General features: G+C 37.6%; 1 pseudogene; it reads left to right on the plus strand.

The window, feature by feature from the left end:
- The first annotated feature begins 13,952 nt into the window (after positions 1 to 13,952).
- Positions 13,953 to 14,751, plus strand: part of LOC110325148 — a 2,102-nt pseudogene continuing 1,303 nt past the window's right edge.

The following is a 14,751-nucleotide window of genomic DNA, read 5'->3' on the forward strand; positions in this document are numbered from 1 at the left end:
CATGGTCCATGGTATGGATCAGGAACTTTAACATTTTCCTTTGCCTTTTACAATCTGAACTGCCTCTAACACATTCAAGATTTAAGAGCTACAAAGGAGGACTAAAGGGACAGGTCAGCAGCTAAGAGCTCTTACTGCTTAACAGAGGAGCCAAGCTTGTTTCCTAGCACCCAGAATGGGCAGCTCACAGCTTCCTGTACTCCAGCTTGAGGGGAATTTACTAACACCCTCTTCTGGCCTCTACAGAAACCTTCACTCAAGTGTATACACACACACACACACACACACACAATGTTTTAAAATAAACCTTCAAATAGTCAAAACAGAGATGTCTGATGTTCACGAAATGTTTTACTCAACTCTAGAACTGTCCCGATGCCTGTACCTTCTGAGCTTGCTTTGCAGTGAACACTGTTTGTCAGGGAATAGTTGTGGTTCCTTAGGAGGACCAACCAGTTGCAGCTAAGGATCTTACTTCATGGGCCATATAATGTAGCAAAGTCTTCTGATGACTACAAACCTCTATCTTTTCATGGAATTTTTATGAAAAGTCATTTGTATCATTCTTCTAGGAAGTTTACTTGGATTCTCTTTTTAACCTTCTTGATTCAGCCTTCATAATAACTGCTTGTAGTAGCTTCACACTTGAGAACTAGCTTCATTGAAGCCAAAAACAAACAGATAGATAGATAGACAGTCAGACAGACAGACAGACAGAACAAAACTAAACCTATTAGAGTGCTCACTGTAAAATGCTACGCAAATTGTGTCTAGGAAAAATGTTAAATGTCACTGATTCTAAAAATCCCTGCAATGCCCTCTCTGTCTCCAAGTTCCACTGCCCTCACATTGGCCTTGGATGCCCTCTGACTCTGAGTTGTGACAAGAATTTCCCTGCACTCCTGCCCAGCACAAAGCACAGATAGGATTCAATATTTTGTGGGGGTAGTGGATATGACATTGAAATCCCCCGGTGGCCAACTCATACCATGCCTGTAAACTAGCTCTATCATGCAAGGTGATTCTGCCTCTCTGTGACTCATTTATGAGCTGCCCACTAGGGATTAAAATGCTCAGCACAATTAAGGCCATTTTAAATAAAAGAATCCATTCTTAAAAGATAGCAGTAACATCTGCTATGGCCAAATTTTTCTTATATGTTTATGCTTGTTCATATATTAGTATATTAAATCAAATTCACAAATGGCAGGCTTGTTTGTCTTTTAAGCTTAACAATACCAAAAAATGCAAAGATTTTGAAGTCTACCCCTAAGGTCATCATTAAATATTATATATGTGTGTATGAACCCACGTACATGGACACTGAATACACAGACAGGAAATGCCCATCTGATTCCTCACCGTGCCTTCGATAGGATAGCTTTAGCAATTTGATACACTACTAATTTTCCTAGACTAATGTACTTATTTGCATATATGCATAAAATACATACCTGGTTGTGATATTAACAAAACTATGTGAAACATATTGCTCTGTAAGATTTTTTTTTCCCCATTAACACCAATTTGTTACCAATACACTTCCTGCACAGTTCAGTCATCTCACTGTGGCTATAGGATTTTTCTTTTCATGAAAGCAGTTAGAGTCAATTAAGCTTTCCAGGAAACGCCATCCCAGCCTCCAGGAGAACCTTTCTAGGGTTTGGTCATATATTTTCTGTGATGATTAGTCTTTTTCAAAAAGATTTGGTGACATTATGTCTTTTCACATGAACTTTCAGCAATGTTGAAAGCTAAGAAGAATCAATCCTCAATTGTCCCACTTAGATGTGTATCACAGGAACAGTAGATATTAACTTAAGGGTGAATTCCAGAGTTAAAGTGTAGCCCTTTCAAGCAGAATCATGGCACAGATGATTCTGCATTTGTCCGCACACAGGTTACAAGTTTGATTGGCATTGCATTTCCCGATATCATCATCTAATCGTTATCTTGAATGTCAGTCATGAGCAACAACAAAGGGAAGCTAACTCATGTCAGGAGAAGCTTTAGAAATCAGCCCGCAGCCCCATTTCTAGACAAGATATCCTAAGAGTTGCCTTTCTTTTCCTACTTCTCAAATACTTTCAGTAATTAACATTTTTATAGCTTTCAAGTGGCACCATTTTTTCTCACTGTCAATATTTAATTCCATAATGCCCATAACCAACCTCATAAGAATGTATATTTTCCCCTCTAGAGCCTCAAGAAAGTGATTAAAATTTCAATGAAATATGTCATGTAAAATATGCATATTTCAAAAATGTGAAACTGTAAAACAAATACTGTATGCAGATACAAGACATTTCCTAAATAGTCTTCTCATTTAAGAATTGTATCTATTACAGTTTCACAGAAAATCAAGAATCAATCCTAAATGGATTCTGTGGAGTAAAATTACAAGTCCTAAATAGTTTTTAATTTTGAATTGAGACTTAATGAAATTTTGAGGTGTCAACCAAAGCACTGGTAAAATTTGCTCATTTTAAATATTTCTTTGTATTCTCTATTATTGATTTCAATAAATGTTTTTTTGGAGATAGAATCTGGTCATTTGTCACCTCACTTTGTGGTATGTATTTCCCTCTGACCTTTGATGTTGCGTCAGGATTGCTATGATGGGTAATTTCTCTGAAATGATTTTTACTGGGGGTAAAAGAGGTGAGTACAAGGCCTTCAGTACGATTTTCCTTCTTGTTCATCTCTCCCTGATAAAATATAAAGATAACAATATAAATATGCCCGATAAGGATTGGAACTTGTCAGTAATTTAGACATTTATTCCAGGCAACTTTTACCATATTTTATTTTCACAAAGAACATATATTTTCAAAATGACAATTTGTGCCATGAGACAGCTAGAACTGGCTACTGCTTCTGCTCCTGCTCCTGCTAACCATCAGCACAAGAAAGGACACTGCAGAAGATCTACGTATGAAACTTTAATCAGAGACCATATGCCGCTCTAGGAAGTTGCCAAAATCATCATACATTTAAGGAGCATATTTATTACCATTTCGCAGGAAATCAAAAACCACTCTGCTTGTTTTCTCAAGAAGGTATTTATTTTTTTTTTTCTATTTTTTTTTTTTATTTTTTATTATTTTCTTTATTTACATTTCAAATGCTATCCCGAAAGATTCCCATACCCCTCCCCCCACCTCTGTTCCCCTACCCACCCACTCCCACTACTTGGCCCAGGCCTTGCCTTGTGCTAGGTCATATGGAGTTTGGGAGACCAAGGAGCCTCTATTCCCACTGTTGGCCGATTAGGTCATCTTCTGCTACAAATGCAGCTAGAAACACAAACCCAGGGGGTACTAGTTAGTTCCTGTTGTTGTTCCACCTACAGGGTTGCAGCCCCCTTCAGGTACTTGGGTACTTTCTCTAGTTCCTGCATTGGGGACCCTGTGTTCCATCCAGTAGCTGGCTGTGATCATCCATTTCGGTGTTTACCAGGCACTGGCGTAGCCTCACAAGAGGCCACAATATCAGGGACCCTTCAGCAGTATCTTGCCGGCATGAGCATGAGCATTAGTATCTAGGTTTGGTGGCTGATGATGGGATGGACTCCGAATGGGGTCCTCTCTGGATAGTCCATCCCTTCATCCCAGCTCCAAACTTTGTCGCTGTACCTATAATTTTTCATGGGAGTTATGTTCCTCATTCTAAGGAGGAATGAAGTATCCACAAATGTTCATCCTTCTTGATTTTCTTCTGTTTTCCATAATGTGTCTTGGATATTCCAAGTTTCTGGGCTAATATCCGCTTATCAGTGAGTACATATCTAGTGACTTCTTTTGTGATTGGGTTACCTCACTAAGGATGATATCCTCCAAATACATCCATTTGCCCAAGAATTTCATAAATTCATTGTTTTTTATGGCTGAGTAGTACTCCATTGTGTAAATGTACCACAGTTTCTGTATCCATTCCTCTATTGAGGGACATCTGGGTTCTTTCCAGCTTCTGGCTATTATAAATAAGGCTGCTATGAACATAGTGGAGCATGTGTCCTTATTACCAGTTGGAAGATCTTCTGGGTATATGCCCAGAAGAGGTATAGCAGGATCCTCCGGTAGTACTATGTCTAATTTTCTGAGGAACCGCCAGACTGATTTCCAGAGTGGTTGAACAAGCTTGCAATCCCACCAGCAATGGAGGAGTGTTCCTATTTCAAGAAGGTATTTAATGAGGAGGCTGAGTGTGTATTAAGATGGTCACAAAGCCTCATGAGAAAGGAAGTCATTAATTCATGAGTAAAAGGAAAGTTAAAATTTAGAAATATAAATATATCCCATGGAGGGGTAGTGGTGAAAAAAATGCATTGGCTGCCTTCTGGTCATCAGAACATTCAGGAATACTGAGACTCAGGGTCACTCCTTCCCTAAAGCTCAGGCAGAAGAGTTTGTAGACCTTCTGTTCTTGTCTGCAGAGTCTCTTACCTCTTATTGTCAGAAAAAATAAAAAAAAAAAAACCTTAATTCTGTATCTTGGGTCTTTTTATGGATGGACTCTTGCTGGGATTAAACTTAAATATTTCAGTAAAACTCTGGAGAGTTTAGTCCCTGGGCTTCAGACTATGAAACACAAGGAGGGATCATGGGTGGGGAATGGATCTGGATCTTATTGGAACACATCTCACTCAAATGCTCATTAGTATGATTTCAAAGGTCATAGGGTCTCTTTTGAGACCCATAATGCATATATTTATCTCAAATTTAGCTGACTCTATTTCCCTTTGAAACTCATTTGGATATCGCAGTTTCCCAACCTTCCCGACACACACACACACACACACACACACACCTAAATTAATGCTTCTAAAGATGACAGCCTTGTCAGAATTATGCTCTTGGATAATAACTTTAACCTGCTTTCATAACTAAACTCAGGAGAGCAGGCCTATTACCTCTCTAGTTTTACTTGCTTGTGTTATAAAAGAAGGAGAATGAGTTGTCAAAGTTGACCAGCACTATCCTAAGGCTTCCTTTCCCATGGGTCATATGTCTGTAGAAGATGATTAATGCGTTTTCAACCTGGTTAGGAAGTTTCGGATAACCAAAGTCCTTGTCGGTTTTATCGGATCATTCATGAAATTGATTTGAATTTGTAAAAGAGTCACTCCATCTTCAAAGACTAATTTAGTTATTTGAGGATGAATTTTATGCAATTTTCAAAATATATTTTCTGCCTCTAGTTTTAATGAGTCTCAGGTTTATACAATCTTAGGTAGTATCCAGCAATATTATTGTCTTTGACTATGGATTTCAGAAAGTTAAGCATCAAATTTTCATTTTTATCATTTGATTTTTAACTTCAGAGTAGTTATAAAATATCTGCCTTAAATTATACTTATATCTTAATCCAAAAATTACCACTGTGCCAAAGCAAAACTATCTCTTAATGTCACTTCATTCTTCAGCTTATAAAAAATTAAAAGGATAGTAAGATACAGCTATGCCTCTGCTAGAATGACAAATTTTAAAATCTCACATTACATATTGGCAAAGATGTGAAAAACATTGGGACTTTTTGGAGATATAAATTGCTAAACTATTGGCAAACAGTTTGACAGTTCTTAAAATATTCAATATATGCCTATCAGATAGCCCAGCAATTTTCTTTGTTAAATATTTACTGAAGAGGAATGAAAGCAATTACTCAATAAAGGTTCATGCATAATCACAAAGCTGTATTTGTAATAGTGCAAACATAAAATAAACAGCAAATGCCAAGCAACGGATAAATGGTTAAATAAATGGGATAAATGATTAAACTTTCACTTTGGCAAATGAATGTGCAGGTAGTGATGTTCAGTGAGTGGAGCTAAACCAAACAAGCAAGTATTGAGAGGCTCCATTTACACATAATCCTAGAAAATATAGTGTAATCTCTATAAGAAGGAAACATACAGGGATCACTTTGGGATAAAGGAGTTGGACAGTCAAGAAAAGCATGTTGGGGTTTGTGATTTAGGAGAAGTTGCAAGGGTAGATATGATATAATATGCAAGTGCTCATGCATGAAATTCCTGAAGAATAAATTAAAAGAAAAATAAGCATAGGCCTGGCTTAATTAGATTTTCTGTCTTCGAGTTTGTATTAGTTACTTTTCCGTGGCTATGATAAACCATCTTGACCTATGAAATTTATAGAAGAAAAAGTATATGTGGGATTATGATTCAAGGAGTATGAGTCCATCATTGTGGGCATGCTTGCAGGCTGCCAGATACAGTGGCTGGAACAAGAATCTGGAAGCTCACCTCTTCAATGGCAGTGGAAAAGACAATGCAAAGAGAGCAAACTGGGAGTTAAGAAATGCCAGTGACTTACTTACTATAAAGTCAGAATTCCTAAACCCCTCCAAATACCACCAGCAACTTGGGATCAAGAGCTCAAGGACCTGACCCTATGGGAGACATTTCTCATTCAAATCATGACACCACACTTCTGGTACCAATTTTTGTTTCAGCTAAGTTTCTGTAGCTGTGATCAAACATCACGACTATAAACAATCTGGGGAGAAAAGGGTTTTAATTTCACCTTAAAACTCCATGGGTTACAACCCACCACTAAGGGATTCTAAGGCAGGAGCTCAAGCAGGCACAGAGGAAGGAACTATGAAGGAAGGTAGCTTACTGACTTGCTACATTCATCTACTGTTCCTATATCCCACAGGACCATCTGTTCTGGAGTGGCAACACCCAGAGTGGGCTGGGCCCTCTCACATCAATCAGAAGTCAAGAAAATGCAACAAAGACATGTTTATACACAACAAAACGATACTCTCTCCTCAGCTGAAGCTCCATCTTTCCAAGTAACTCTAGTTTGTGCCATGTTGACAAAAACTAACCAGCATTCAGTTTCTTCTGAGGTTCAATCAAAAGTCAAACAGGGCTACAGTTAAATCAAAAGTAGCAGGAGCATCTTCTTCCATGCTAGTTAGGTACATGGCTGATGGCAGATGATCTTGCTTTCTTTCCATGGGATTTTTACATGAAATTGCTTCTGTGTCTTGTACACAATTCAACTGAAGGAAAAGAAAAAAAAAGAAAAAAAAGAAAATCATGCCTTTTAATTAATTATTTCGTAAGTGCCATGCCATCATGACAGCCTTCCTGTTGCTCAGAGAACCAACCTTGCTGGCAAATGGGGGTCGGTGGGGGAGAACTACACAACTCGCAGGAATTCCATGTTTGAGTTCCTGCTCTAATTCCTTCCAGTGATGAACAAGGACATGAAGATGTGAATGAAATAAACCTTTTAATTACCTTTTGGTCATGGTGTTTCATCACAGTGACAGTAACCCTTACTAACATACCTTGTTTGCCTAATAAAATGTTATAGGAAAAATTAAATTTAATATATGAAAAGAATCAGAATTTAACGCAATATCTTCAGAACTCTTTGACCTCCAGGGTCATTCTGAAAGTTTTAGAGATTGTGTTGCTATAATTTGAGACAGGAAAAGGTTCATTGCAACTTTAAGATGGGAAGAAATAATAAAAAGGCTCTTTGGTTTCTTATACTAAATATTAATTCAGAGTCATATAAGACATGTAAAGAAACAGTCTAAAAATTATGGTTTTAACAAATCATATCACTATACTGTATGAGTACAGATAAAATGAAATATTAGCCTCAGTTTTAGTTCTTGTACATAATATGAACAATGAAATAATAAAGAATAATACTTCTTTAAAAAGGAGACTAAAAGCCCTTTGTCTCAGTTCCTAGCTTCCATGGGCACTTCCTGGGAACACAACTAGCCAAAATGGCCAGGGGATCAGACATTCAATCTTCACTCTTCATCTTCTCCTTCGATTCCATTCTCCAAGTCTTATGCCCAGATTTGGAGCAGAGCATCTCCAATGACCTCTCCTTCCTCTCTGACCCTATTTCCAAAGGTCTACAAAGATCCTAATTGAAAAACAGCTTTTTTCCCCTGCAATGGACCTTCTTCTCAACACCCCACCTCTTTCTAACCCATCCCCAGTCTTTGGTTTCAGCCTAATACCTAGAAAGAAGTGCCACCCTAGACCCCAGTGGCCAAAACTGGCAGGATCTCAGAAGCATTCTTTACCATGTAACCCACAGCCACACACTCTCTGGAGCACCAGAGAAGGCAAAAGAAACCAAAGAATCAAACACAAATGCACAAAACACAAGTCTAAATATCAACATCTATAATTATAATCATCTCAAATCCAGATGCCTAAATGCCAGTGTAAAACTACAATCAATAACAGCCAGAACATATGTCACTAGAGCCCTACAACAGCAGATCTCAAAAAATGCAATATAGCTGTCCACAAGACAAGAATTTCAAATTAGTTATTATGAATATGTTCAAGGATCTTGAAGAGCTTATGAATAAATAGATCAATGAAATATATGAAAACAAAAACAGTGGAATGATTTGAAGAAAAACATTCAAGACAAGAAAGTTGAAATAGAATCAATAAAATGCAAACATAGAGAGAAAACTAGAAAATTGCAAAAGAAAAATTTAATTCAAACAGGAACTTTAAAGGCAAACCTTACTAACAAAATTCAAGATATGGAAGAAATAATTTCAGGAATTGAAAACAGTTTAGAAGAAGTGGATTCTTTGGTCAAATGAAATGTTAAATATACAAAAACCCAGGCACAAAACATTGAGTAAATCTAGAACACTATGAAAAGACCAAATCTACAAATAATAGAAATAAAAGAACAAGAAGAAACCCAGGTCAAAGGCACAAAAATATTTTCAACTATGTCACAGAAATAAATTTATCTAACTTGAAGAAGGATGTGCCTCTTGACATACAAGAAGCATTAACAACACAAAATAGACCAAAAAAGAAATTCCCCAGACAAATAATAATTAAAACATTAAACATACAGAAGATAGAAAGAAAATTAAACCAAAAACTAATCTAACTACAAGGGAAAAGTCCAAATAATATATGCAAGAAGATCTGTTAGAAAAAACCTGATTTTTCAATAGACACTCTAAAATTAGAAAGCCCTGGGTGGGTATTCTACACACTCTAAAAGACCACAGATGCCAGCCAAGACTACTGTATCCAGGAAACTTTCCAAACACAAGAGATGAAAAATGAAAGGCATTCCATGATTTAAACACACACACACACACACATACACAATTTAAGCAGTATCTATCTCCAAATGCAGCTCCACAAAAGCTATCAGAAGGGAAAATTAAACCTGAAGTAATTACACCCAAGAAAACACAAAGAATAAATAATCTCAGAGCAGCAATTCAAAAGAGGGATTTAATAACACACTTGATAGAAGCTGCTGACCTCCATGGTTAAATTAACGAAAAGCTGGAAGAAGCTGTAGGAGGATCAGCCGTCTCAACTAACCTGGACTCCCAGATCTCTCAGACACTGGTCCACCAACCAGGCAGCATACACCAGCTGATATGAGGCCCCAACACATATACAGCAGAGGATTGCTGAGTCTGGATTCAGTCAGAGAAGATGCATCTAACCCTCAAGAGACTGGAGGCACCAGAGTGTAGGAAGGTCTGGTAGGGTGGGTGGTGGGGAGGTCCTTGTGGAGACAGGGGGATGAGGTATGGGATATGAAACAGTCAGAGAGTAGACAGGGAGAGGGATAAAATCTAGACTGTAAAAAACAATTTAAAAAGAAAAGAAAAACACACACATACCACAACAAAATAACAGGATCAACAAACACTGTGCATTGATAGTTCAGTATAAATTGATACAAAGAAAAAAGACACAGAGTAAACAGATGAGATTTGAAAGCAGTATTCATCCTACTACATCCAAGAAATACATCTTAACAACAAGGATAGATATCACTTCAGAGTGAAAGGATGGATGGAAAATATATATTCGAAGAAAATGCATCTAAGATGCAAGCTGGTAAAGTCACTTTAATATTTGGCAAGAGAGATTTCAAACCAAAACTAGTCAGAAGAGATTGAAAGGATAGCAAGGGACTTTAATACTCTATTCTTGTCTATAGACTGGTTGAGACAAAAGGTGACAGAAATGCTGGAGTTAACTGACATTATAAACTAAGTGGAGCTAAGCAATATTTATAGAATATTTGATCCAAGCACAAAAGACTATAGTTTCTTCAAAGCATCACATGGAACTTTCTCTAAAATTTACCACATACTCAAACACAAAACAATTCTCAACAGATATGTGAAATTTGGAAAAACACTCTGTAGCCTATCTGACCATCACAGATAAAAATTGAATATGAATACCAGCAGAAACAAAGAAAGCTTACAAACTCACGGAAAATAAACAATCCACTATTCTCTGAAAATGGGTTAAGATGTAAAAATTACAAAATTATATATTCTCTATAACTGAATGAAAATTAATATATAATATATCCAAACTTATAGAACACAATGAAGACAGTTAAACAATGTGAGTTCGTAGCATATACAAGACACAAAACCTCTAGCACAACAAGAAGAAATGATACACAAAAAAAAGAAATAAAGGAAAAAAAGCTCTAAAATAAAAAATAGAAACAAACAAACAAACAAATAACTACAAAAACAATACAAAGAATGGATGAAACAAAAAATTAATTCTTTGAGGAAATCAGTAAGATTGGCAAGTCCTTAGGCAAAAGAATAAAGCTGAAAGAATATCCTAATTGCTAACATTAGACACAAAAAAAGTTTATCATAACAACAGCCACCAAGAATATCCAGAGAATCAAAGACCTGTCCTCCACCAGATTAGAAGATCTAAAAGAAATGGATAAATTTCTTGACTCATTTTAAATCAAGAATATTTAACCAACAATTAAATCAAGAATAGACAACAAATTTAAACAGACTTAGTGAAATAGAAGCAGTCATTAAGAGACTCCCAATCCAAAAAAAAAAAAAAAAAAAAAAAAAAGCCGAGACCAGATAGTTTGAGTGCAGAATTGAACCAGAGTTTCAAACAGTTCATCCAAATTCTCCTCAAATTATCCCACAGATGGGGAACAGAAGGACCATTGCTCAGTTCTTTGTATGAGGCCACAGTTACAAAGACCCAAAAGAGGAAGAAAATTATAGATCTTTGTGAAAATAGTTTTAATAATTCATACACACTAGCAAACAAAATCCAAGACCATATCAAAACATCCACCACGACCAAGTAGGATTCATGCCAGAGGTACAGGGATGTGTCTACATATATGTAAATCAATACATGGAATCTACGACATAAACAGCTGAGAGAGAAAGCCCACATGACCATCTCCTTAGTTGCAGAAAAGGCCTTTGACAAAATCCAACACTCCTTTATTATGAAAGCATCAGAGAAGCTAAGCATACAAGGGACATACTTCAACAAAAGGAAGTAAACTCACAAGAAACCCGTAGCAAACAGAAACCTAGAGAAGCTCAAAGCATTTTGACTAAAGTCAGGAACAATAGATGGTGGTCTATTTTCTCCATGCTCATTCAACATAGTACTCGAAGTCTTAGACATCACCAGAGAAATTTCCTCCTGCAGCAAATGGGAACAAACACTGAGCTATACTCCATGCATTGTGCAGAGGGTGCGAGACCTTGGAATACTCACTCATAAAAGGACGTCTCCACAATTCCCTCCCCTCGGGGATCAGGGAAGCATTCACTAGGGGAGATGGAAATACTGTGAGAGCCAGAGGAGATGGTGACATTAAGGAAACAAGCCCTGGAAACACAGCAGGACCTCCAAAGAAGAATCACAGAGACTGGCTTCATGCACAGGCACTGCTCAGGTCTGTACCAGATGGGGGCCCAGCCCTGACAGGAGACATGCACACAGCCCCATCCCTAACACAGAAGTTATGTCCAATTGATGAGCACTTGCAAATGAAAAACCAGTTCTCGCCAAAGGAGTCCCTTTGGGGATATGATGCCTGCACAGCAGTAAAAGGCCAACACAGAATGAACTCAATGGCAGCTCTGAGGTTCTTTGTCTCATAGTGATGGACAGGGAGTTGTTTTTTGTTTTTTTAATCTTATAGGTCCTTAAAGTATACATAATGGCTTCCAGTTTTGTGTGTTTAGGTGATTCTTATGTGTAGGAATATATATGTGTCTGCATCTACGTGATATCTTATGATTGTTTTGTGGCTCTTTTTTTTTTTTCTACTTTTTTGCTTTGTCCTATTCCAAATTGTTTGTTTTTGTTTTATCTTTTAATTTAATTTTAATATTATTCTCAAGATGCCTGTTTGTTTTCTAAGACTCTAAGGGCATGTACTCTGATGGGAGGGGAGAGAGGATGTCAGAGGAGTTGGGAGTGGGGAAACTGTGATCAGAATACATTGAATGAAAAAAAGTCTCTTTTTAATAAAAGAAAGAACCAGACTGAAGAGAATATTAATTTAGGGAAGTGATTTAATCTTTGTATCTCTTGTTCTATATTTCAGTCATGAGCATTTTTCAAAGGTTCTCATGTTTAAAGATAATCATTAAGTTTCTAAAGGAAAACTTTACTTTGCAATTAATTTTGTTATGACAAGGTGCTGTTTTCATAAATATTCACTTAGACATGCTAAAACTGATTGGGAATACAACAAATCACCCAAGTGCTTCATCCAGGAAGGTGGAAGTGGCCCAGAGATTCAACGGGACCTATTGATTTTTCACAGGACCAGCGTTTGGTTCCAAGCACCCAGAAAGCTCACAATAGCCCATAAGGCCAGGGTATCTGATGCTCTCTTCTGGATTTGTTGGCAACTGTACTCATAAGCACATACCATCAAAAGACAGACTGACCTATATATCATTTAAAATAAATTCCCAAACTTCATCCATCACCATACGCAGAATGTCAGTAAATAGACTGTGAACTTCCTGCTGGGGAGGATGTGGAGCAAGGTAAACACTCTTCCATTGCTGGTAAAGGTGAAATTTTGTACCGCCACTGTGGACTGTGGCAGTTACTCACAAATTTACGAATCAGTCAACCTCAAGACCCAGCTACACCACTTTTTGGCATATATCCAAAAAAAAAAAAAAATGCTTTATTCTAACACAAGGACACATCATAAAATCTGCAGACATACGGATGGAACTAGAAACACCCATCCCGAGTCAGGTAACCCAGACCCACAAAGACAAACATTCTATGCAATCACTTGTAAGTGGATCTTAGCTTTTACGTAAAGAATTGTCACGACAAAATCAATCCATAGACTCAGAGACGCTAAGTAACAAAGAGGGTTCAAGTAGGGGAGAAGAGGAAGATGCATGGATCTCCCTAAGAAGGAGAGAGAGAGAGAAGATGTAGTAGGTGGACTGGGATGGGTGGGGATGGGAATTAGGAGTATCCGAAGGGACAGGAAGAGATGGAGGAAGAGGATACTGAGAGAGTTGACTGAGGTTTGGGTCGATATAGAAACCTGGTGCAGTGCAAACTTGCTGGAATCTACAAGGGTGATCCTAGCAAAGACTCCTGGTCCTGGAGGATAAGGACCCTGAACTGGCCATCTTTTATTTCTAGGCAGGTTTTCCAATGGAGGAACTGGGAAACCAACCCAGCCACAGAACCTTCAACACACAATTTGTCCTGCCCGAAAGAAGGAGGAGGAGGAGGAGGAGGAGGAGGAGGTTGTAGTCCCAGTTCTGAGTTAAGACAGTTGTATTTTCTTACTGTCATTCATATCAAATATGTTAGTCATCATTTCTACCCTTTATTTCTTTCAATTGTCTTTTACAAGGGAGATTCTGACTCTAATCCACATGATTTCTAAACCATTTCTAAGAAAAAGCTGAAAAGAGATTGAGCTGAGCTTAGAATAGACCATGTAGGATTCAGGATGTCTCATAGGTGGTTTAGCTCAATGCCTAATAACTTGAGTTCTGGTATGTGGTAAAAGCAGAAATTATATGTACAGGGAACTGAATAATGAGATCATGCCTTCCTGAGTGGATTCAACGTGATATTGGACCCGAAAATGAGGTAAAGAAGCATGAGTCAAGTCTGATGGAGACTTAGGTCATTGTTGATTACATGTAAAGATGGGAGGACAGTAAAACCTTGATAACACTCAGAAACAGGACAGAAAAATACTTTATAAATGTTCTTTTTTGTTGTTTTCAGACTATAAGTAAATGTGGATACATATACAAATATTTCTGAAGCATCAACCCAAGGGGCAATCATCTGCCTGTCTCCATTTCCCATTTACATACTGGTTTCTCATTTTCTTGTTGATTTGTGAAAATTGTTTTATAATCTAGATAACAATACACATGTCAATTCTCAACATTAAACATGACTTTTTGTGGGAGGTGGAGGGATCGGAATCTGGAAGGGAGAGAGGACAGGATGGGAAGGGGAAAAAGGCAGGCAGGATCAGGTACTGGAGGGGACCGGAGAGAGGTACAGGGGTTCAAGAAATCTTAAATAAATAAATAAATAAATAAATAAATAAATAAATAGCAGTGGGGATAAGGAACTGGGGGTAACCACTGGAGGGTCCCAGACACCAGGAAAGCAAGAAGTTCCCAGGACCCAACTGGGAAGATTTTAGTTGAAATGCTTAGAGAAGGGGAGACAGAACTTGTAGAGACTACTTCCAATAGAGAAGCACAGCCCCCAGTGAGGGATAGGGCCATCCACCCATCTTAAAGTTTTTTTTTTTTTTTTTTTTTTTTTTTTTTTTTCAATTTATTTTTTTTTTATTATTATTTTCTTTATTTACATTTCAAATGCTATCCCGAAAGATTCCCATACCCCTCCCCCCACCTCTG

Source organism: Mus pahari, chromosome 8 (genome assembly GCF_900095145.1).
Source record: "Mus pahari chromosome 8, PAHARI_EIJ_v1.1, whole genome shotgun sequence".
Lineage (NCBI taxonomy): Eukaryota > Metazoa > Chordata > Mammalia > Rodentia > Muridae > Mus > Mus pahari.